Here is a 21,333-nt window from a genome sequence, read left to right as displayed (position 1 = left end):
ACCACCCATCCACCACAGACCACCCATCCATCATAGACCATCCTTCCATCATAGACCACTCATTCACCTCAAACCACCCGTCCATCACACACCACCCGTCCACCACAGACCACCCATTCACCACAAAGCACCCATTAATCACACACCACCCATCCATCACAGAGCACCCGTCCAACAGAGACCACTTGTTCATCAGAGAGCACCCATCTGCCACAGAGTACTTGTCCATCAAAGGAGGACAAGTGTACTGGTCCATCGCAGGAGGCAAGTCAACCAGAGTGCTGGACAAGCAACCCACTAATCATCCAGGTCCTGCCGGCCCTGCTCCTGACCCTGCTGCTGCTTTGTGGTTTCTGGCAGCTATGTGGCAGGAGGATAAGTGCTCCCTTAAGTGCTCCCTGCCCGCCCAGCCCTGGGGCTCAGACACAGGCCCAACCTCCAAGGGACTTCAGCATGTGACTGTCGTGTGATCCCACCTGTGGGAAGTTTCCCATCAGTTCCTAGGTCATCACATGAGCCAAGGGAAGCTGTCCACATGTTCACAAAGTCTAGGAAGCCTGGGCTTCTGTAGGACCCTCTGCCCCGGCTGGTCAGAGAGCTGGCCTGAGATGCCCTGGACATGGGGTCGAGGCCTTCCCTGGCTCCTAGAGAGAAGTGACCCCAGAACCCCTGAAACCAGGGCTGCCTCAACAAGCTGGACTGCTGGAAGCCTCAGATGGACAATGGCCAGGAGGCGGCCTCTGTGTGGAGGGAGGAAGAGAGGGTCCCCCATGAGGCCCTGCTGGCCCAAATGGAGGATGGTGCTGTAACCCCCAGCTGTCTATGCCTTGAGAAACCAGCGTGGATCTTGGCATATGTCTGGTGCCTTCCGCATTCCTTCATCTGTCTTTACTGAGCTCCAGTTTCCCCTGGGCCCCGTGCTGGGCTGGTGGGGGGGACAGAAATGAAGCAGCCACCATTCCCCACAGGGAGCTCACAGTCCTGTCTGGTCAGAGATGAGGGTGAAATATCCACCCCACAGGAATGGGAAGGCCCCCTGTAAGGCAGAGCAGGAGTCAAAAGCAGAGATGAAGCCCAGCGTGGGGAGGGCGATAGAGGCCCTTGGAGCTGGGGTGGACGGATCCAGCCCAGAGAGCTGCAGACAGACAGAGCAGGGGGAGGAGAGGACAGAGCCCAGCCCAGGGAACACACAGGTCTCATCTCTGCCCAGGGAGCCACGAGGGGAGGAAGCCGGGGACTCAGCCATGAGGCTGGGAGGTCAGGGAAGGCTCCCAGGGACAGACAGGCTCTCCTTGAGGAAGGGAAGTGGGGCGGGTTCTCTCTTTTCCATATGGCTGTGGGCCGAGAAGGACACTTGCAGAGGCTGGGCCTCTCTAGGGACCTGGTCCCTGGCCTGTCTGACCCCTAGGAACCCCACAACGGAGGCACAGGAGTTTCCCCTGGGTAAGGTTGGTGGCTGAGGCCTGGGAGGAGGACCCTGCTGGGTACACCACAGGCTCAGAGTGCACAGGTGACACCCTAAAGGCCATACCCTGTCCTGCTGCTCCAAACCAGGGTCCTGACTGTGCTCTGTCCTGCTGCCCCACCCCCTTCCAGCCCTGCTCCAAACCAGGGTCCCAGCTATGTACAGGGCCAAGGCAAAGCCAGCCCACCCCCATCCAGCCCTGCTCCAGACCAGGGTCCCAGCTCTGTGCAGGGCCAAGGCAGAGCCTGCCCACCCCCATCCAGCCCACGTTTTTCTCTTTTGAACATTCTAGACTGTCAAGGATCCACCACCTGTGCGGAAGCCGAAAAAGGTAAGTCGCAGTTCCGGTCCCGATATTGTCACTTCCCAAGGAGCCCACTGACCTTCACCAAGAGTGCCATGAAGGCTGTGCCCCATGACCTCCACCTGCCTGGGCAGAGAAGAGGGTGACAGAGGGGCAGAGTGGAGCCTGAGAAGGGTGGGGACGCACAGTGATGTCCCCAGCATGCCCTTCCCACTCCCTGCACCCCTCAAAATGAGTCTTCTCACCAATTCACAGCCTGGGGTGGCCAGTTTCAGCAACTGTGATGATCTCTCCTGAATAAATGGGGCTCTTCTCTCAATATTCCACGGAGCATGTATAAGATGCTAAGGACGGAGGTGCTCTGGAAAAGGAGCCCCGTGTTTTAGGGACCTGGCCCCGTCCCCAGGCTCCGGATGCAGATATGGCTCCATTCGGCCTCTCTGGATCCCTGTCTCCTGGCAGGGACAAGGGGCTGGCTGGGGTTAGCTTCTAGGGACTGCAGAGCTGAGGGATGCGGGAGTCCTGGCGGGCACCAAGCTGGGAGAGACATCCAGCCCAGTGAACACAGGGGCCAGGAGTCTGGAAGCAGGCTCCTGGGCCAGGGACCCACCCCAGGGGCCATGGGCTGTGGTGAAGGCAGTAGCTGAGGCATGAGGCCCTGGGCCTGGGATGGGATGGGAACAGGCCTCCCTGGCCAAGGCTGGCCTCTGCGGTGCTGCAGAGTGGGCTCGGGGAGGCTGCATCTGCAACCAGGTGGATGCAGACAGTCATCTGCAAATGCTGGGACCATTGCACAGCCCCCAGAGCAGGCCTCTTTCAACAAGGGTGGCCGCAGGAGAAACAAAGGGACAGAGACGAAGTCGTTGGCATTTAGGGGAAAAACCATGTCTGCAAACCAGGAGGAGTTTGCATGTTTCTTACACGAAAGATGCTCCCCTGTGGTGTGGGCTCCTCACTAGTCCTTTCATTCCCCAGACACACATGTGGGAGTGGTCAGCACCGTGCCTGGTGCTGAGGCAACAACACCACGGCCTTGCACCCAGGATCTGCCCCGAAAGGAAGCAGACAGTTCTGTTTTTCTTTGTTTAGGAGCCAGAACAGGAGAAACCACCTCCTCCTCCTTCATCACCACTGCCCCCGCCTCCTGTGAACAACTGCCCCACTGTGATTGTTTATTGCTGTGGGTGCCAAGAAGTGTGCAGGATAAGAGGGATAGAGGTGAGAAGCACAGTGGAGAGGGGCTGTGACCCCCAGGCTGGGACTGCGGGAGGAGGGGGCAGCCGGGTCCTGCTGCAGAGGCCTGGGCCCTGGAAGAAGGCAGGCTCTATGGGTGTTGGTCTTTGGTCACTTGATGCCAGGGGCAACCAGAGGCCCACCTTACCCTAGTGTCCCAGTGGAGGGCAAACATGAGGGCTCCTGTCCCCTGCACCACCAGGCCTGTCCCAGCACAAGGAGTTTCTCTTTGAAGGAGCCAGGTTTCTGGACATAGCAGCTAGTGACGTCTGACCAGTCCTGGCTCTCCCGGAGGTTGTAATCAGCTCTGGTAGTGGCTTAGGTTTCAAACCAGTGGCCTGCGGGTTTATGAGTCAAACAAACTGAGTCACAAAGAGTCTCCCGCAGGTCAGAAAAATATCAACGTAAAATAATCAAAGGGTCAGAATGTAGATTAAAGATAATTTATTCACTTGAAAAGATTGAGGATGGACCAACTGGGAAGCATAGATTCCAAAAAACAAGTCAGTATTACAAAGTGGAGAAGTTAGGGATCATTTATACAGACAAAGTTCAGGAAAGTTAAACTGAATTTTAACATCTGTCCATGTGAAGCTTAATGCATAGTTACAATGATCTGATTAATGGAGATAGTCTTTCTCTTTTGGGGAAGGTATATTTAACATTCCACACTAAAGATGTAACTATCATGAGGTCTTGAGCACCCTCTGTTCTCAGTTAGGAACAGGACAACAAGGGAGGCAAGTAATCTATAACAAGGATCAATGATGGGAAGGGACGCGTTCTGGTCTCTGGTCTCTCCTAGTCATTTACAGACCTAGAACAATGAGGGAGAGTTAAGCTATAATCTATGAAGCAGAATTGCAAACATGGTATGTGACTAAGTCCAGGGCTTAACTTCCCCCTTGGCATAACAAATTTAGAAGGTCTGGACATTTTACTTCTTTTACATTTCTTCCTTTTCTTCAACTTATTTCAGAGAAAACGGGGCAGAAGAATTATGTATTTAAGTCAAAATCTCACCCTACTAGGAAGGCTCGTTCCTAGGAAGTCATGTCCAATAGGGGAAGAATTAGAAAGAACTAAAGCCAACGTAAAAAGTAAACAAGGGAGAAGTGGTCCTCAAACCTGATTCAGGCCACATGACTGCCTCTTCATTCAAATCAGTTCTTTGAGCAACCATTATTCTAGTCTTTTTGGTTGTGCATTGTTTCGATTGCAAACACATGCCATAACAGCAGTGTAGACAAAAACAGGACAAAACACAACTAATGATTATAATTCCCAGAATTAGTAACAGTTTTTTACACCAAGTACTCCAAGATACAAACCAGCTGCATAACTAATCAGAGAGCATTGAATCTGAAAAGTTAGTTCTTTGAATTTGTATACCCGTGATTAATTTCATGATGTTGTTTGATTCATCGGGGGTAGAGACACAACACTGAGTTTTTCTGATGTACAAGTTCCTCCTCAGGCTGCACTGAGTGCGTCTAAAGCCATACTCTTCTGTAATGCAGCAGTTCTCATAAAAGCAACTTACTTGTTTAGCAATGACATATCCATGGAGCTATTATTTAGGACCTTTTGTGTATAATTGGTTAGGATATCTTCATGACAAATGATATTCTCAATACCTGATTTGTGGTATAAAGATGAAGTGTGAAGCCAACTTGATTGTGATAGATAAGCTTTTGGATGTGCTGCTGGATTTGGTTTGCCAATATTTTATTGAGGATTTTTGCATTGATGTTCCTCAGGGATATTGCCTGAAATTTTCTTTTTTTGTTGTATCTCTGCCAGGTTTTGGTATCAGGATGATGCTGGCCTCATAAAATGAGTTAGGGAGGATTCCCTTTTTTTCTGTTGTTTGGAGTCGTTTCAGAAGGAATGGTACCAGCTCCTCTTTGCACCTCTGGTAGAATTCGGCTATGAATCCATCTGGTCCTGGACTTTTTTTTGGTTGGCAGTTCTATTAATTACTGCCTCAATTTCAGAACTTGTTATTGGTTTATTCAGGGATTCGATTTCTTCGTGGTTTAGATGGGAGGGTGTATGTGTCCAGGAATTTATCCATTTCTTCTAGATTTTCTAGTTTATATGCATAGAGGTGTTTATAATATTCTCTGGTGGTGGTTAGTATTTCTGTGGGATCAGTGGTGATATCCCATATATCATTTTTTATTGCATCTATTTGATTCTTCTCTCTTTTCTTCTTTATTAGCCTGGCTAGCAGTCTATTTTGTTGATCTTTTCAGAAAACCAGATCCTGGATTCATTGATTTTTTTGAAGGGTTTTTCATGTCTCTATCTCCTTCAGTTCTGCTCTGATCTTAGTTATTTCTTGTCTTCTGCTAGCTTTTGAATTTGTTTGCTGTTGCTTCTCTAGTTCTTTTAATTTTGATGTCAGGGTGTCAATTTTAGATCTTTCCTGCTTTCTCTTGTGGGTATTTAGTGCTATAACTTGCCCTCTACACATTGCTTTAAATGTGTCCCAGAGATTCTGGTATGTTGTGTCTTCATTCTCATTGGTTTCAAAGAACATCTTTATTTCTGCCTTCATTTCATTATTTACCCAGTAGCCATTCAGGAGCAGTTTGTTCAGTTTCCATGTAGTTGTGTGGTTTTGAGTGAGTTTCTTAATCCTGAGTTCTAATTTGATTGCACTGTGGTCTGAGAGACTGTTTGTTATGATTTCCATTCTTTTGCATTTGCTGAGGGGCGTTTTCCTTCCAATTATGTGGTCTATTTTAGAATAAGTGCAATGAGATGCTAAGAAGAATGTATATTCTGTTGATTTGGGGTGGAGAGTTCTGTAGATGTCTATTAGTCCCACTTGGCCCAGGGCTGAGTACAAGTCCTGAATATCCTTGTTAATTTTCTGTCTTGTTGATCTGTCTAATATTGACAGTCGGATGTTAAAGTCTCCCACTATTATTGTGTGGGAGTCTAAGTCTCTTTGTAGGTCTCAAAGAACTTGCTTTATGAATCTGGGTGCTCCCATATTGGGTGCATATATATTTAGGATAGTTAGCTCTTCTTGATGCATTGATCCCTTTACCATTATGTAATGGCCTTCTTTGTCTCTTTTGATCTTTGTTGGTTTAAAGTCTGTTTTATCAGAGATTAGGATTGCAACTCCTGCTTTTCTGCTTTCCATTTGCTTGGTAAATATTTCTCCATCCCTTTATTTTGAGCCTATGTGTGTCTTTGCATGTGAGATGGGTCTCCTGAATACAGCACACTGATGGGTCTTTACTCTTTATCCAGTCTGCCAGTCTGTCTTCTAATTGGGGCATTTAACCCATTTACATTTAAGGTTAATATTGTTATGTGTGAATTTGATCCTGTCATTATGATGCTAGCTGGTTGTTTTGCCCATTAGTTGATGCAGTTTCTTCATAAATTGTAAATAGCTTCAGCTATTTAGGCTTTCTTTACAATTTGGCGTGTTTTTGCAGTCACTGGTACCAGTTGTTCCTTTCCATGTTTAGTGCTTCCTTCAGGAGCTCTTGTAAGGCAGGCCTGGTGGTGACAAAATCTCTCAGCATTTGCTTGTCTGTAAAGGATTTTATTTCTTTTTCACTTATGAAGCTTAGTTTGGCTGGATATGAAATTCTGGGTTGAAAATTCTTTTCTTTAAAAATATTGAATATTGGCCCCCACTCTCTTCTGGCTTGTAGGGTTTCTGCAGAGAGATCTACTGTTAGTCTGATGGGCTTCCCTTTGTGGATAATCCAATCTGTCTGTCTGTCTGCCCTTAACATTTTTTCCTTCATTTCAACCTCGGTGAATCTAACAATTATGTGTCTTGGGGTTGCTCTTCTCAAGGAGTATCTTTGTGGTGTTCTCTGTATTTCCTGAATTTGAATGTTGGCTTGTCTTGCTAGATTGGGGAAGTTATCCTGGATAATATCCTGAAGAGTGTTTTCCAAGTTGGTTCCATTCTCCTTGTCACTTTCAGGTTCAACAATCAAATGTAGATTTGTTCTTTTCACATAGTCCCATATTTCTTGGAGGCTTTGTTCATTCCTTTTTATTCTTTTTTCTCTAATCTTGTCTTCTCTCTTTATTTCGTTAAGTTGATCTTCAATCACTGATATCCTTTCTTCCACTCAATCAATTTGGCTATTAATACTTGTGTATGCTTCATGAAGTTCTTGTGCTGTGTTTTTCAGCTCCATCAGGTCATTTATGTTCTTCTCTACACTGGTTATTCTGGTTAGCAATTCATCTAACCTTTTTTCAAAGTTCTTAGCTTCCTTGCATTGTGTTAGAACATGCTTCTTTAGCTCGGAGGAGTTTATTACCCACCTTCTGAAGCCTACTTCTGTCAATTCGTCAAACTCATTCTCTATCGAGTTTTGTTCCCTTGCTGGCGAGGAGTTGTGATCCTTTGGAGGAAAAGAGGCGTTCTGGCTTTTGGAATTTTCAGCCTTTTTGTGCTGGTTTCTCCCCATCTTTGTGGATTTATCTGCCTTTGGTCTTTGATGTTGGTGACCTTCAGGTGGGGTCTTTGAATGGACATACTATTGCTTTCTGCTTGTTAGTTTTCCTTCTAACAGTCTGGCCCCTCTGCTGCCAGTCTGCTGGAGTTTGCTGGAGGTCCACTCCTGACCCTGTTTGCCTGGTATCACCAGTGGAGGCTGCAGAACAGCAAAGATTGCTGCCTGATTTTTCCTCTGGAAGCTTTGTCCCAAAGGGTCACCTGCCAGATGCCAACCAGAGCTCTCTGTATGATGTGTCTGTCGGCCACTACTGGGAGGTGTCTCCCAGTCAGGGTACATGGGGGTCAGGGACCTGCTTGAGGAGGCAGTCTGACCCTTAGCAGAGCTTGAACACTGTGCTGGGAGGTCCACTGCTCTCTTCAGAGCTGTCAGGCAGGGACATTTAAATCTGCTGAAGCTGTGCCCCACAGCCACCCCTTTCCCCAGGTGCTCTGTCCCAGGGAGATTGGGGTTTTATCTATAAGTCCCTGAGTGGGGCTGCTGCCTTTTTTTCAGAGATGCCCTGCCCAGAGAAGAGAAATCTGGCAGTCTGGCCACAGCAGCCTTGCTGAGCTGCAGTGGGCACTGCCCAGTTTGAACTTCCCAGTGACTTTGTTTACACTGTGAGCATAAAACCACCTACTCAAGCCTCAGCAATGGCGGACACCCCTCCCCCTACCAAGCTTGAGCATCCCAGGTCCATCTCAGACTGCTGCTGTGCTGGCAGTGAGAATTTCAAGCCAGTGGATCTTAGTTTGCTGGGCTTTGTGGGGGTGGGACCCACCGAGCCAGACCACTTGGCTCCTTGGCTTCAGCATCCCTTTCCAGGGGAGTGAACGGTTCTGTCTCACTGGCTCTCCAGGTGCCACTGGTGTATGGGAAAAAAGAACTCCTGCAGCTAGTTTGGTGTCTGCCCAAATGGCCTCCCAGTTTTGTGCTTGAAACCCAGGGCCCTGGTGGGGTAGGCACCAGAGGGAATCTCCTGGTTTGCAAGCTGCAAAGACCGTGGGACAAGCACAGTATCTGTGCCAGAGTTCCTCAGGCTCAGTCCCTCATGGCTTTCCTGGATAGGGGAGAAAATTCTCTGATCCCTTGCACTTCCTGGATGAGGCGACACCCCACCCTGCTTTGGAACACCCTCTGTGGGCTGCACCAACTGTCCAACCAGTCCCAATGAGATGAACTGGGTACCTCAGTTGAAAATGCAGAAATCACCCAACTTCTGGGTCTATCTTGCTGAGAGCTGTAGACCAGAGCTGTTCCTATTTGGCCATCTTGCCAGCAATCCTCCAGCTCTTTAATTTAATTAGGTCCCATTTGTCAGTTTTTGGTTTTGTCGCATTTGCCTTTATGGTCTTAGTCATAAATCTTCACCTAGACCAATGTCCAGAAGAATTTTTATTATATTTTCTTCTGGGGTTTTTACAATGTGAGGTCTTACATTTAAGTCTTTAATCCATCTCGAGTTAACTTTTATATATGGTGAGAGGTAGGGATTCAGTTTTATTCTTCTGCATATGGCTAGCCAGTTTTCCCAGCACTATTTATTGAATAAAGTGTTCTTTCCCAGTTGTTTATTTTGTTAACTTTGTCAAATATCAGTTAGTTTTCAGTATGCAGCTTTACTTCTAGGATCTGTGTTCTGTTCCATTGAGTTATGTATCTATTTTTGTACCAGTACCATGCTGTTTTGGTTACTATAGCCTTGTAGTATAGTTTGAAGTTGGGTAATATGAAAAAAGCCTCAGGCTTTGTTTTGTTTGTTTGTTTGTTTGTTCTGCTTAGGATTGCTTTGGCTATTTAGGCTTTTTAATTCCATATGAATTTTAGAATTAGTCTTTCTAATTCCAAGAAAAACAATGTTGGGAATCAGATGGGAATTGCATTGAATCTGTCTATTGCTTTGGGAAGCATGGTAATTTTAACAATTTTGATTGTTCCAGTTCATGAACATGGAATGTTTTCCCATTTGTTTGTGTCATCCATGATTTCTTTCATCAGTGTTTGTGGTTCTCTTTGTAGATATCTTTCACCTTCCTGGTTAAATGTATTCCCTGATATTTCATTTTTGTGTGTGTGTCTATTGTAAATGGGATTGCATTCTTGATTTGGTTCTCAGCTTGAACATTATTGCTGTGTAGAAATGCTACTGATTTTTGTACATTGATTTTGTATCCTCAGACTTTACTGAAGTTGTTTATCAGGTCAAGGAGTCTTTTGGAAGAACCCTAAGTGTTTTCTAGGTATAGAATTATATCATCAGGGAACAGATCATTTGACTTCCTCTTTTCCTACTTGTATACCTTTTGTTTTTCTCTCATGCCTGACTGCTCTGGCTAGGACTTCCTGTACTATGTTGAATAGGAGTGGTGACAGTATACATACATCCTAGCCTTGTTCCAGTTCTTAGGAGAAATGCATCCAACTTTTGCCCATTCAGTATAATGTTCACTGTGGTTTGTCAGAGATGGGTCTTATTAAATTGAAGTATGTTTCTTTGATGCCTACTTTGTTGAGGGTTCTTATCATGAAGGGATGTTGAATTTTATCAAATGCTTTTCCTGGGTCTATCGAGATGATCATATGGTTTTTAATTGTTTATGTGGTGAATTACATTTATTGACTTGCATGTGTTGAATCATTTTGCATCACAGGTATAAAGCCCACTTGATTGTGAAGAATTATCCTTCTGGTGTGCTGCTAGATTTGGTTTGCTAGTATTTTGTGGAATATTTTTGCATCTATGTTCATCAGGGGTACTGGTCTGCAGTTTTCTTTTTTGTTGTTCTTTGCCAGACTTTGATATCAGGATGATACTGGTTTCATAGAATGAGTTAGGGAGGAATCCCTCCTCCTTGATTTTTCTGGAATAGTTTCAGTAAGATTGGTACCAGCTCTTCTTTGTACATCTGGTAAAATTTGGCTGTGAATCCCTCTAGTCCAGGACACTTTTGGTTGGTAGATTTTTATTAGTGATTCAATTTCTTAACTCATTATTGATCTGTTTAGGAGTTCAAGTACTTCCTAGGTCAATCTTGGGAGGCTGTGTGTTTCCTGGAATTTATTCATTTCCTCTAGATCTTCTAGTTTGTGCACATAGAGGTGTTAATGGTAGTCTCTGAAGATCTTTGTATTTCTGTGGTATCAGTTGTAATATCATCTTTGTCATTTCTGATTGTGTTTATTCAGATCTTCTCTCTTTTTTTCTTGGTTAATTTAGCTAGCAGTTTCTCAATGGGTCTAATGGCCCAACTTTTCCCTTCATTGATCCTTTGTATGGGTTTTTTGGATTCAATTTTATTTAGTTCTGCTCTGATCTTAGTTGTTTTGTCTCTTCTGCTAGCTTAGGGTCTACTTTGTTCTTATTTTTCTAGTTCATTTAGGTGTGATACTGATTATTAAATTGAGATCTTTCTATCTTCTTGATGTAAGGATTTAGTGCTATGAGCTTTCCTCTTAACATTTTGCTATATCCCAGAGGTTTTGGTATGTTGTGTCTCTGTTTCCACTTGTTTCAAATAATTTTTTGAGTTCTGACTTAATTTTGTTGTTTACCTAAAAGTTATCAAAAACAAATTATTGGCCGGGCGCAGTGGCTCACGCTTGTAATCCCAGCACTTTGGGAGGCCGAGGTGGGCGGATCACGAGGTCAGGAGATCGAGACCATCCTGGCTAACACAGTGAAACCCCGTCTCTACTAAAAATACAAAAAATTAGCCGGGCGAGGTGGCGGGTGCCTGTAGTCCCAGCTACTCCGGAGGCGGAGGCAGGAGAATGGCGTGAACCCTGGGGGGCGGAGCCTGCAGTGAGCCGAGATCGCTCCACTGCACTCCAGCCTGGGCGACAGTGAGACTCTGTCTCAAAAAAAAAAAAAAAAAAAAATTATTTCATTTCCCTGCATTTGTGTTGTTTTGAAGATCTTCCTGGTATTAATTTCAAATTTTATAGCACTGTGGTCCAAGAAGATGCTTGATATGATGTCATTTTTAAAAAATGTATTGAGACTTGCTTTATGACCTCGCATGTGATCCGGATGAGAGAATTTCATGAACAGAGAATATCTATTCTGTGCTTGTGGGTCAAGTATTCTGTAGATATCTCTTAGGTCTATTTGGTCAAGTGTCAAATTTAAATCCAGAGTTTCTTTATTAGTTTTCTGCCTCACTGATTTGTCTAATGCTGTCAGTGGAGTGTTAAAGTCCCCCACTATTATTGTATGGATATCTATCTCTTTTCTTAGGTCTAGTAGTATTTGTTTTATAAATCTGGGTGCTCTGATGTTGGGTGCATATATATTTAAATTATTTAAATCTTGTTGAATTGAACCCTTTGTTATTATGTAATGTCCTTCTTTGTCTTTTTTTTTACTATTGGTTTAAAATCTATTTTATCTGATACAGGAATAGCTACTCCTATTCTTCTTTGGTTTCCACTTATGTGATAGATTTTTCTCCATGCCTTTACATTGAGCCTATGGGTGTCACTACATGTGAGGTTGGTCTCTTGAAGGCAGCAGAAGGTTGGGTCTCATGTTTTTCTATCCAATTTGCCACTCTATGTCTTTTAAGTAGAACATTTAGGCCTTTTTTGTTCAAACTTAATATTGATGTATTAGGTTTTGATCCTGTCATAGTGTTGTTAGCTAGCTGTTTTGTACTCTCAATTATGCAATAGCTTTATAGGGCCTGTGGGCTTTGTACTTTTGTGTTCTCTTTCTTTTTCTCTCTTTTTTTTTTTTTTGACCGAGTTTTGCTCGTTGCCCCGGCTGCAGTGCAATGGCACGATCTCAGCTTACCGCAACCTCTGCCTCCTGCGTTCAAGTGATTCTCCTGCCTCAGCCTCTCGAGTAGCTGGGATTACAGGTATGCACCACCACACCCAGCTAATTTTGTATTTTTAGTAGAGACAGGGTTTCTCCATGTTGGTCAGGCTGGTCTCAAACTCCCAACCTCAGGTGATATACCCACCTCAGCCTCCCAAAGTGCTGGGATTACAGAGGTGAGCCACTGCACATGGCCTTATGTGTGCTTTTATAGTAGCAAATATTCTTTATTTCCATATTAAGAACTCCTTTGAGCATTTCTTGTAGGACTGGTCTAGTGGTCATGAATTTCCTTAGTACTTGCATGTCTGGAAAAGATTTTACTTCTCCTTTGTGTATGAAGCTTAGTTTGGCAGGATAAAATATTCTTGGCTAATATTTCTTTTCTTTAAGAATCCTAAAAATAGGCCCCCCTGTCTTTTCCGGCCTGTGAGGTTTCTTCTGAGAACTCTGTTGTTAGGCTGATGGGATTTTCTGCACACGTGATTTTGCCCTTTTCTCTAGCTGCCTTTAACACTTTTTCTTTTGCATTGATGTTGGATAGTCTGATGACTATATGCCTTGAAGAGGGCCATTTTGTGCAGTATCTCACAGGAGTTCTCTGAATTTCTTGTGTTTGGATGCCAACTCTCTAACAAGATTAGGATTTTTTTCTAAATTATGTTATCAAATGTGTTTTCAAAATCTCTTATTTTTTCTTCATCTCTTTCAGGAATACCAATAAGTTGTAGGTTTAGTCTTTTTATACAATCCCATATTTCTCAAAGACTTTGTTGTTTTAAAAAAATCTTTTTATTTATTGTTTTCTGACTGACTTAATTTAAAAGAATGGTCTTCAAGCTCTGAAATTCTTTCTTCTGCTTGGTCAAGTCTATTGTTACAGCTTCCAACTGTATTTTGAAATTCCTGTAGTGAGTTTTTCAATTCCAGAAGTTCTATTTCATTTTTTCTTAATATAGCTATCTTGTGTTTCATAGCCTGAATTATTTTTCTGGTTTCTTTGTATTGGGTTTCAACTTTCCCTTGGATCTCACTGAGTTTTCTTAAATCCATATTTTGAATTCTTTATCGGTCATTTTGGACATTTCAATCTGATTAGGATTCATTTCTAGCAGCTATGTGATCCTTTGAAGGTGCCAATACACTCTGGCTTCTTGTACTGTCAGAATTGTGCTGATTCCCTCTCATCTGAGGGAGCCGTAGCTTCTTAAATTTGAATTTTCTATCATTTAAATGGGACTTTTGTAAACTTATTTTTTTCTCTTGAGGGTGTGGCTGTCATGTATGTTGCATATGATTGTGTGGCTTCATCTCTGGGTGCTTTCAGGGGACCAAGGCTCTGTATAGGTTAATTGGTTGTGTATAGCTTCTGTGCAATGGCTTTCTTAGGTGTTGCTTCTTATAGTTATGTATTGGGTGTAAGGGCAAACACAGTATCTCCTGCAGGGCTGAGGGTGTGGAAGTCTCAGGAAGCTTATTTCATGGACTGGCACAAAGCCCTTGTGGTGGCAGGTTTTTTGTTTGCTCATGCAGTTCAGGCTGCTGTCCAGTAGATGGCACTTAAGAGTAAGAGCCGGCAGGCTGGCTGGTGCTGAATGGATGCATTCGCCCTGAATACATCAGGAAGAGATTATGATGGGGTGCACTGAGGTCCTAAGGCAAAGAAAAGGTGGGTGCTGCAAATCCCCATCCTGAGCCGACAGGAATGCAATCCACTTTCCTATGATACCCCTGTCACAGGACCCATGACCTTCTGTTTATAAAGGCTTCATCCTTTGGTTCCCAGCCACACTGTGGCTGGGGGCTGTGGATATGCCCTTTGATGACTATCACTAAAATGGGGCCTGAAGCACGTCCTTTTCCCCCAGTCCATGGCAGGCAACTCCATGGTCTATCCTCCATTGCCAGGGTGCTGCTGCTCTGTGTAGGATGAGGGAGTTAGGCCCTTGTCTTCATGAATGCTGGAAGCAGGCAAAGGCTCACTTTCAGCAGGGGCGGTGCCACCTTGAAGAGCACTTTCCTTGAGTTCATGCCCACCATCCCTAGCAGGAACGACCACCTTTGCATCCACAACAGTGTATGGTGGGGGAGGTGGGGGATGACCCCCTCCTAACATTTGTTCCCAGTCATCAATGATGCCCCCTGCAGCAGTTGGCCCCACACCCACATTCTCTTCTCCTAAGAGGGGCTTTGGCAGGCTGTGTTTCCTTTCCTCTTCGTTTAGGGGCAGCCCACCGCAAGGGTTAGATCTCCAGGGAGTCCCAGAACTCCCTGGGGACCAGCCATGCCAGCCAAAGTGAGAGCAGGGGGGGATCTGGTGGTACAGTGACTCAAGGGCAGAAAATCCTCAGGCAGGGCAGGAGCACCATCGATGCACACTCAGTATGGTGCCCACAATCTCAGTTTGCTTCTGAGGGCAATGTAAGCATGCCTCCACAAGCTGGCCAAGCAGTTTGCTGTCCCTGGGGAGTTCTCAAATAGCTACCAATTGTGTTTCTCTGGGTCAAGAGCGAAAAGGTGCTCTCCAAAAGTTGGGTGTTCAGTAAATTGTCACAGGGGAGAGAAGAGCAGAGAAGCACTCCCACCTACACTTTCCACAAGGCTCTGAGTTCCTTGGGGGTTGATCTCTGCCAGACTCTTGCTGCTTTCCTTTTCCATGCCTCAGCTTCTTCCTATGGGCACGATGACAGGTCCTGGCTCTTTTCCCTCTGTTTTCAGTTCAGAACTTGTCCATTTAACAGTAACTTAGACTTTCTTCCTAAGGAGATCTGGCATCCAAAGTCCCTAGTCCGCCATCTTGAAAAAAATGGATTATCTTTTCAAGTGACCAAAGACTAAAAGAGAAAGATGTTTTGGATCTTGTGTGCTGCTTAAGGGGATTTACTCCTCAAGGTGTCACTCTTGTGTCACTTCTTCCCTTTTACATGGCTCACTAAATCCAGGAATTACGAGCACTTACGGCACTAGAACAACAACCCTTCTTATGTGCCCACCAGGGTAAACAAGCTTCACTGCATGTTCTTCTTGGAGATTCCCTGGGGGACAATCGCATGTTACAAGCAATGAAGTCAAACACTTCCACAAGACCTTAATTGCCTTTTGGCAAAGAAGAAAACTTTCCTTTATCCCAGGACTCATCTTCATCCTCAAAGAAAGTTTCTCATTGGTTTTGCTCACTCATAAAGTGACTTTAGATATGCCAAATGAATCAAACTTCAGCGTTTAGCCAGTTTTTAAATAAAAAGTATTTATTTCTTAAATACTTCTTAAATATTTCTTATGCTATGAAACATTCAACTCCTCTTTTCAGAGAAGGAAACTATTTTCTTCCCTGACCAAAACTGTGATGAGAGAAAAGGAGGTACAAACTCTAAAGGGTAGTTCAACAAGCAACCTGCAACCTTAGAGAAAAGTAAAAATCACAAATCCATGAATAGTAGAATTTTTAATATATATGGATATATTCTAATATATATATTTTAATGTTGTGTGTGTGTGAAACTCCTACCTTAAAAGCAGAGCTTCAATTCTAGCTCCATCAAATGTGGAACTAGATCACTAAAATAATGTCTGAATCTCAAACCAAAATTAGAGAGATTCGAAACCCAAGAAGAGCCATGGCAGAGATTCCTGTCAGTCCTGGCACAGTTGGGTGAATGAAAAGACATTCATCTTGGCACCAAAGCCTTGATAGATGACAAAACAGGAGGGATCACTTGAGGCTCACTTTGAGTCCCTTCAAGGTGGCCGAATGTCAATCTAAAATAATCAAAGCATCAAAATACAATTTAAAGAGAGTTTATTCAAGCACAAAGTGTAAGGATAGGCTGACCAGAAAGCACAGAGTCCAAAGAATAGAGGTCAGTATTCCAAAGTGTAAAAGTTTGGGATCATTCATACAGACAAATTTCAGGGAAGTTTAGCAGAATCTTAAAAAGGTGTACTGCATATTTACAATGGTCTGACTAGTTGAGGTGGTCTTTCTCTTTGGGAAAGGTAGATTTAACATTCCACACTGAAAATGTAAATATCAAGGGATTTTGGTTACCGTCTGGTCTCAGAAACAGGACAATAAAGGAGGCAGGTAACTGATAACAAAGATCAGTGACTGGACAGAGGGATGTCTGATCTCTGGTCTCTCCTAGTCATTTATAGAACTAGAACAACGAGGAAGAGAGTTAAGCTATAATCTAAGAAGCAAAATTGCAAACATGCTACGTGACTCAGTTTCCAGGGCTTAGCATCTCCTTTGGCATAATACATTTAGAAGGTCCTAAAATTTTATTTTTTTTTTTTTTACAAAAGCAAAAAGGACCAGTCATGAGCCACGTTCTTACCACCATGAGAACTCTGGGGAAATGTTGGTGGCACCTGAAGCCCTGGAAGCAAGCTCTTTGGGCAGAATGATGAAAAGGGCTCACCAAGTGGGTCTTGTAGCCGAGATGAGCTTACAAGAGCTGCAGAGAGCAGGGGCTAAGATGGAGATCTGAAAGCAGAAGCTCCAGGCACCCACATCCCCAGCCCCTAGAAGACCCGACCATGTCTCAGGCACCCTCCCTCACCCCTCTGCTTTGAGGGCTCTTCTCTGCATCTACTAATTTTGCACGCCAAGGCTCAGCTGTCTTCTAAGCCTGAGCCTCAGCTCTGATCTTGCCTCTGATAAGCTGCCTTCCCTGAAGATCCGAGGGAGGGAGCACCCTGGTCTCAAAGCCCCAAAGTATGAGCACTTGGCTGAGTCTCTTTCCCCAGCACTAAAGATAGACATTTTCTGTCTCTTTCTGTCTCTCTCCTCTTTTGACACAGGTTTGGGAGCTCTTTCACTTCACAGAACCATTGTCTTCCCTTCCCCAGGTCACACCAAGCTCAGAGCTGACTTCAGAGCAAGAATCACCAGAGTGTCTAAAGGCTTGGCCCAGACTTCAGCCTGGAGGTACAAGAACAGCCTCTCTCTACCTCTTCTCAGGGCTCAGGAAGGCTCAAAAGCACATTCCATCTCCACCACCACTACTAACTATGAGCCAGCTGGGCCCAGAGCCCGGAACATACCACCAGGATGTACCAGGACAGTCTATGCCTTCCTGGAGTGGCTCAATCATGGGGAGACTGAAGCCCCTTCTTCACACCCCAGAGACGGCACCCAGACTCCAACCTAGGCCCAAGGAGGGCCTTCCTTCCAGGTCAGCGCTCTCCTCTGCTCTTTATTGGGCTGATCCAGGGAATGTGTCCAGTGCAGCCCTCACCACAGACCCTGGGGATCAGATCATCCCTCAGGCTCCTGGCTCAGCCTGGGCCAAGGATCTGACCATGAGAAGCACAGGAAGATGAGCTCCAGGCAAACCCAGGAGCAGGGTTCTCCAGGGCCCCAGGGCCTGAGCAGGGAAGCTCTCCAGTGGTTTCGGAGTAACCATCAGCAGGTCTTGAATGCTGGTCCAAAGTGGGGCAGGGCAGTGTGAAGAGCAGGAGCCAGGCCCAGTTCACATCCAGCTTTATGACTCTCGTGCTTTGTAACCTGGAACAAGTAACTCAACCTCTCTGTGCTTCAGTTCCCTTCAGTAAACTGGGATAATAGTAGCACTTGTATAGTTACTGGGAGGATGAAAATAGTGAAAACATGAAAAGTTCTTAGTCTAGCAACTGGCCCACAGGAAGACTCAATAGGTATTAGTCCTCATTATGTTACAAGGAGGAGGACAATCTTAACAATTTGCTTTCTCATGGTTCCAAGGTGATGACCAAGGAGGATATCTTTATTCCCTGTTAGAACAAGTCAGGGTTGCCCACACAACCTTGTCAAACACACCCAGCAGCATTCCTGGCCTCAAGTGACTGGCAAAGGAAGGGCATGTGTTCCATGTCCAGACACAGTCTGGGGGGCCCATGGGCAGCATTTCAATGTGCCTTGTGCAGCCCTCCTCAGCAGATGCCTGACATGGCTCTCTGAAGAGCCATGATCCCAGAGGGCAATTGTCAAGGGCAAAAGCCTTGGCCTTCAGCCCACTGGGAAGGTCTCTGTGCCCCAGCTCACCTGGCCCCTGCACTGGCACTGTATCAATGGCACCTGGTTGCAGCTTGGTGAATGAGGTTGCACAAAGTATCCTGACTGTTCTGAAAAGCAATGTGGTCATGAGGAAGCAATGCAGCTTAGACACTGCCTCCAGAAGGCATCAGGACCCTTCAGCTCACCTCAGCTCTGTCCCCAGAAACACACCCAGATAAGACTTCAGTCTCCTCCTGAGAGAGGGGTCCTGGCAGCCATATGGGTTAGGGGATGGCCACTGTGGGCCACAGAGAGTTTGGAATCTGGAAATAAAACAGTATTTTTGGTGTAGGAGGAGGGGAAGCCAGGGATAGTTTTAGAGGAAAAGTACAAAAGTTGGAGGGACATGTGCTGGCTGAGTACAGGTCCTGAATTGAAACTTGAGGTGGGAATGGGGCCTGGGCAGGAGCTGGTGGAATGGGAAAGGAGCCCTGCTTTAGGGGGGCACACAAGGGTAAGGCAGGTGAGAAGACCATGCCCTTCTCTTTGGGGGAAGGTGCCTGAGACCAGGGAATAGAGAAGAGGAAGGCAAGAACAGGCCAGAAAGCAGCCCAGGACCCATGGTGGGCATCCCTTGGCCACTTGGAGCTGCAGTCAGGCCTTTCTGGGCCCTGGTGGGGATGGGATGAGGGCTGTGAGTTGCAAGGCAGTGCAGGCTGCTGGCGGGTGACTTCCTCCCCCTGGATGCTGTGTTTTGGCTTCTCTGTGCCCCACACTCCAGGGAGACACAGGCCTGGCTTCCCCAGATGCCCACTGAGGTGCATATGAGCCTGACACTCCCAGGAGGAAGCAAGAGATCAGACCAGAGACAGAGCCAGGACCAAGGAACTCTGGGGTCTTTTCCCCCTCAACAGTGGCCACTCAAGCACATCCTTCATCCCTGTGCTGAAGCCTCCTGCTGCCTCCTGGCTGGGCATGGGGACTGGATCTTGCAGGCAGTGGGGAAGCATTTCTAAAGGGTGTGAACTGAGTAAGGTGACCTCTGGAGATGGGTAGCTAGTGTATCTGGAACCATCTATCTCCCCTTCCTCCACCCTTTTTGATACTGTCTTTCCCACAAACCTCTTTTATGTTATGTAAATGGTTTGCCCTGAAGCCTGTATTGGGTAGAAAACAAGGCCCTTGCCATCAGGTTTCATCATCACACTTATCCGGTACATTAGTCACCTTAATGGTGTGGACAAATTTGGAACCAGCACTAGGGGGAAAAAATTTCATATAATGCCATCCATTTACAGATATGCCCCCAGAGCGAGGTAAAGCATCCCCCATCAAATCTAGTACAGAACAGATTCATCTTATAAATGCACAGAGCTGCATGCACCAGCAGCCCTGTGGTCCCAACACCTCAGGACCCACCTCGGTCCTGGGGGCCCTTCCAGATTTGGGACAACATCAGCTATACAAGTCCTGTTTTTTGACTTGGCTTCCCGGTCCAGTCTTTTTTATAGACACTGTACTATATACTTTATTTTTTAACCAAATGATAGAGTTTGGATATGTGTCCCCACACAAATCTCATGGTGAATTGGAATCTCCAGTATTGGAGGTGAGGCCTGGTAAGAGGTGATTGGATCATGGGGGTGGATTTCTCCTGAATGGTTTAGTACCGTCCTCTTGGCATTGTCCTCATAATTGAGTGACTTCTCACAAGATCTAGCTGTTTAAAAGTGTGTGTCACCTTGCTGTCTCTCTCTTGCTCCTGCTTGTGCCATGTGACATGCCTCCTTCCCCTTCATCTTCTGCCATGAATGGAAGCTTCCTGAAGTCTCCACAGAAGCTGGGTAGACATCAGCACCATGCTTCCTCTAAAGCCTACAGAACCACGAGTCAACTAACCTTCTTTTCTTTATAAATTATGCGTCTCAGACATTCCTTTATGGCAATGCAAGAATGGCCTAATATACTGACAAATAGTACTGTTACATATCCGTAGGATACACACAACAAAGAATGAAAGAGATTGGCAAAGATCTACAGGATGTATAGGACACCATTAAGTGAACAAATATTAATATTATGAGAATTCCAGAAGAAAAGCAGAAGGGGAAAGATGAGGAAAATACATCTAGTGAAATAATATTAGGAGACTTCCCAAGTCTTAGGAAAGAGATACATCCAGGCCCAGGAAGTTCAAAGAACCCCAAACAGATTTGACTCAAACAGATCCTCTCCAAGGCACATTATTGTCAAAATGTCAATAGCAAAGACAAAGAAAGAATTCTAAAAGCAGCAAGAGAAAAGACTCAAGTTATATATAAGGAAATACCCATTAGACTAACAGCAGATTTCTCAGAAGAAACCTTACAGGCCAGGAGAGAGTGGGATGATAAATTCGAAGTACTGAAAGAAAACCACTAACAACCAAGAATATTATAACCAGCAAAGTTACTCTTTAGGAATGAAGGAGAAATAAAATCTTTCACAGACAAGCAAAAACTAAGGAAATTTATCAAAACTACACCTGACTTCCAAGAAATGCTCAGGGAAGTCTTACATCTGGAAATGAACAGATAATAACCACCATGATGACAAAACGCAAAACTATAAAACTCACTGGTGTAACTTATACACAAAAGAGAAAGAGAAAGGAAAATAATTAGATAAAACAACCCAATCACAAATATAAACAATAAGAAGGGAAGTATAAGGAACAAAGTCCTTTGGTCTTTTTGTTTCAGGGGCACAAGAAGTCAAGGAGCCCTGGCACTCTAACTGAGCTGGTTTGCTGCTTCCTATAGCAGAGTAAAGAGACAAGGGGAGACTGAGTCAGGGTCAGGGGTATGGGGCTGTGTGGGCTGGGTTTTCCTGAACTCAGCCCTGCCTGTTGAAGGATAGAGTGCCCAATACAAGAGAGCTCACAAGGCTAGGGTTAGGAAGGCTTGTCCTATTGCCTGTCCCTGACCTCAGCTGCTCATCCCTGTGTTATAGTTAGGCTTAGGGCTAGGAATGCTGGTCCACTGTTAGGGCCTGAGTTGCCTTTGC

The 21,333-nt window shown here is 45.2% G+C and overlaps 1 protein-coding gene across 1 annotated transcript in view; it reads left to right on the top strand.

Annotated features, from left to right (window-relative positions):
- The window catches only part of LOC116479120 (anthrax toxin receptor-like), a 165,694-nt gene that overhangs the window by 53,755 nt on the left and 90,606 nt on the right, over window positions 1-21,333 (top strand). The window lies entirely within an intron of this gene.

Source organism: Hylobates moloch, unplaced genomic scaffold (genome assembly GCF_009828535.3).
Source record: "Hylobates moloch isolate HMO894 unplaced genomic scaffold, HMol_V3 SCAFFOLD_3, whole genome shotgun sequence".
NCBI lineage: Eukaryota > Metazoa > Chordata > Mammalia > Primates > Hylobatidae > Hylobates > Hylobates moloch.
The sequence above is the reverse complement of the archived record's forward strand: the minus strand, read 5'-3'. Positions and strand labels throughout refer to the sequence as shown.